At 42.3% G+C, this 4,267-nt stretch overlaps 1 protein-coding gene across 1 annotated transcript in view; it reads left to right on the top strand.

Moving 5' to 3' along the window:
* Positions 1-561: 561 nt before the first annotated feature.
* calcr (calcitonin receptor) overlaps positions 562-4,267 on the top strand; it is a 60,656-nt gene continuing 56,950 nt past the window's right edge. Inside the window, exon 1 of the mRNA XM_005728725.1 lies at positions 562-875. The gene's annotated coding sequence lies outside the window, so the exon portion shown is untranslated. The remainder of the gene's footprint in view (positions 876-4,267) is intronic.

Here is a 4,267-nt window from a genome sequence, read left to right as displayed (position 1 = left end):
ATAAAAAAAGAATTACACATTTTAGTTTAAAAAAGGATGTAAATGAGACAAAATCGAAATTTAAAGCATGAATGTATTCCCGATGACGTGTCTGGAAGGGCTCCTAAGTAGATATATGAAACGATGTATCCCCCTTCACTGTATATTACACGATCTGTCACAAATGGCATGATGGTTGGTCACATATCATGCCACGAGTACCTATTATAAGAGATTTGTGACAGAAAAAAGTATATTGACAGCTCAATACTGTCTTTATGAGGTTAGATTACAGAGTTAAAAGGGGGAGCAGAGAAAATGCTATAACTCCAACAAGGCGTTTCAACTGCAACTGCCACAGACTGGACGAGTTCTGGCATATCGCCATCATTTTTCTTTATAGTGTCTGTTTCTTTCGATTTGAGTGTCCAGAGGAGTGTCCGAGCCCGGCGCACACACGCTGTGCAGAGGCTTCTCCTGTGTCTTTAACGCAGAGACGGAGGTAAGCAGGCGAGGAGGAGCTCCCACCACACGCTCGTCCGCGTAAGCGGGAGGCTGTTAGACGCACTTGGATTACCGGGCAGTCAACTGTCACCGCATCAGACCGGCGTCCTGCTCCACACTCCTCTCCCGCGCGCACCGCAGATCATTAATTCTTCTCATAATTAAAAGGTAGACATGTGGGGAAAGCTGTAGAAGCATTTGATTGATTTTATAATGGCTTTTATATCCGTGGATCTGAAAAAAAAAAGTTTTTATTGGCGCTGCGTTAAATAGGAGCGCAAAAAGCTGGGAGTCATTCTCGGTGGAAGGACTTCTCTGAGAAAGACGTTTGTGATTCTCCTCAGCATCTTATTGTGTCACTCGGGCTGCAGCCTCAAGTCAGTTGAAGTGAGGTAAGTCACGGACAGATTTTTTTCTTCTATAACTTTTTTGTTTTTCTCAACTTGTTCTCCAAAAAAGGTTGGTGAGGATAATAGAGGATGGTGCTTGGGTTTAGTCACTCAGTTTACCCGCGGGGTTTGGGGACTAATTTAAGCCCCATTTTAATTGTACTGATGAGGAATCTTTGCTTGGCGGTTTATGTCATATGAACTGGATTTGCATTGCGTGCTCCTAAGGTTAATGTTATAAATGCATTTTTAGCATATTGGCTGTGGGGGAAATGTTTACATCTTAATAATAATAATAAATAAATAAATAAATAAAAAGATTAGATGAGAATAATTTTAATGAGTGAATAAATAAAAATATTGCAAAATGTTTTGCGCACTTGCTCCTTTCTCTATTAAACGGTTGAAAAATTCAAGAAAAGAGAGAAAAGAGTCTTTATCAGCTATGATAGCCTCTTGTAAGGATTTCATGCATTTCCCATGAAGAAAAGCCTGGGCTTCCCCAGCTTAAATCCTAAATTAATATGCCACAAAAATACCACAACAAACTTCTTCAGATTGTACGCTCTCTGGTGACTCATTGGAAATATGTAAATGGATTTTCATTGCTTAACTACAAACTGCGTACATAAGGCAGCTCCTCCCGACGTGTCTTCCTATTTGCAGCCAGATATATGTGACGAAGTGTTTTGCAGACGGATCTTTTTACGTCAGACACGCACTTTTATACATCCACACTCACGCGACACCGCCGTGTATCCATACAGGATCCCGCTTCTCTTCAGAGAAATTAACTGAGCCAAAATGGTGAGGCATCTGGTACGTTCCCCACAGCAGCACAATGAACCCACTTGTGAATATACACTGTAACGAGCATTAAAAAGTAACACTTATCCGAAGAGGAAATAAGAAACACTTGGTGCATTAACCGCACCAGGAGACCACAGTGTCTATATTTTTACTTTCAGACAGGACTGCTGACTGTGAGTTATATTTTCATGAAGCAATTCCACCCAAGGCTTCCTTCTTCTCATCTGTCCTCCTGTGAAAATGTTACACGCTACTAAAACCCCAAAAACATTTCCCTTCATATTGATTATATTAGCACATTCATGAAGGGGGCAAAATAGGCATTCCTTCACGGACCCAACAGGCCACAAGTCCCGTTCAAAAATGAAGTCGAAGTCGCTACTGAACGCTTCCAACAGTGGCAGCAAAAGCGCAGAAACTCAAGTGGCTGTGTGAGGATGTCTGCAGTTATATTGAGAGTCTTCTTCTGGGGATTCCTTTCTGTTTTCGTAACCGTGATTGAAGAAAAAGCGTGGGTTTTTATTAGAGGCGATGCTGAGTGGCTTCAATGAGCTGATGTGTGAGTTTCTCAGCATATACAACTATGACACACACACGCACACACACGCACACTGCGCAGTACAGAGGAAGACAAGAATAGCAACAAACACAGTGTCAGGCTGTCAAAGAGAGAGAGAGAGACGGCCCGAATGAGAGAGACAGCAGTGAAGAGATACGTGCAGACAGGCAGGCTGAGATATGTGGTGCCCTGCAGTGAATTAGGCTGGGTTGGAAATGTGTCTGGCTTCTTTCTGAGCAACTGAGATAAGTTCTTTATTCATCATTCCGCACGCTGCCTGTCTGTCCCGTCTATCTGTCCTGTCTGTGTGGTTGGAGACAGACAGGCAGGCAAGCAAGCGCCAAATTTGCTTGTTTGTGCGCCCCCGTTTGAAGGGACTGAAGTAAAAGGTCTGGAAGCAAGAGCGAGGTGCTGTGCATGAAAGTATGAAAACGCGAGGATGGCCTTTGGAAGGACTGTGGATTCAGTGCTTTATTTGAGTGATCATAAACTTTTTTTTTGGCTACAGGTTTGTAAAGATTTACACCTAAACGTAAACGGATGGATGCATGGAGACTGTGCACATTTTTCAGTTTTTCTGCTTTTGAGGGGAAAACAACGAGTAGCTGTGCTTTCTCTCTCACCTGTTGGTACTTATTAATGTTAATCAACCTAATGCTAACCAAATGAAATTCAGTCACCTTGTCTCCCCATCTGAGCATCAATAGACTTGATTGTGAACAGCCAAACACTCAGTTAGGGCTCAGAGTGAGTTAAAATGATTCTAGTCCAGAGCTGTTAGGATGAATCTCCCTCCTCCGCTGCCGTCCCTGTGACCCCGTGCTTCAACCAGTTGGAAGTTGTGGACAATTTTGCTGTCATGCAATTAACTACTTAATCAGGTGATGCTCAGAGAAACTGCATAATTGGGATGAAGTGTCACCCATTACAATTTAGACTTCCCATCAAAGTCGATCCAAGGGTGTGGTTTAACCTTTTAATGACACAAGTGTAACTTGTGTGTAATGCTGCTGGGGTTTCATTTTTCAGCACATGGCTGGCTCTGTGCAAAATGATTAAGGCATTTGAGGTACTAAAGTTGACTTAGGTGAACCATTGGCAAAGCTGGACGGGTTGTGTGATGTGATTAAAGTTAAGTGTCACAATATGTGCTGCACAGCTGCAGCTCTTCCCATTTTTCATGTTGCTCCACACTCAGCTCTCTGTATGAGTCTTATATGAACTTTATTCAGGCAAATGTTGTTGATCTGCTGTTGTAAAATTTAATTTTGCAGTCATCTGTTTCAGTTATCTCCACCCCATTAAGCTGTTTATAAGTCCAGGTGGCTGGATCAGTAGTTTTAGCATAACAAAAGCTCAGAGCATTTGCATGCATGTGGTTTGAGAATGAACTCAGTGAAATTCCAAGAAAAGTGATGGGCATGAGAGAGGAAAAGGTTTATGCTTCAGCTCGGTTGTTGACGAAATATGAACCATGCAATAGTGTCGCTTCTACAGCACTTCGTGTGCTGAACAGCTGAAGTAGAATCAATAGGTGGTGCTAGAATAGAGCAAATAGCTGATGACTTAGTAAACAGAGGTTTGTACATGGCAAGTGTAGTGTGTGTGTGTGTATTTGTGACAAAGACAGATACATGGTTATATCCACTTATGGAGGCTTTTGTGTCTTCTCTGGCCAGTGATGTGTTCTGCTCCTATAACACCTGAATTCAATTTGCAGCACTGCCACTCAAGACTACAAGACTACAGCTGGATGGCTGGTGTCAAATGTGCTCCAGTATTACCTAAACCGATGGACTGTCCCTTAACTGAAATCATAAAAGTATGTTTAGCAAAGCCAAAGGGTTTGCAGTTCACACACACACACACACACACACACACACACACACACACACACACACACACACACACACACACACACACACACACACATATATATAACATAAAATTTAACTTGCAGACAGCTCTTAAATGGTAAGGTAGCTCATTATCAAATAGCTGTTAGCTGGTGCTAATGACTGGTTAA

Source organism: Pundamilia nyererei, unplaced genomic scaffold (genome assembly GCF_000239375.1).
Source record: "Pundamilia nyererei isolate P.nyererei 1_Seehausen unplaced genomic scaffold, PunNye1.0 scaffold00030, whole genome shotgun sequence".
NCBI classification, from domain to species: domain Eukaryota; kingdom Metazoa; phylum Chordata; class Actinopteri; order Cichliformes; family Cichlidae; genus Pundamilia; species Pundamilia nyererei.
The sequence above is the reverse complement of the archived record's forward strand: the minus strand, read 5'-3'. Positions and strand labels throughout refer to the sequence as shown.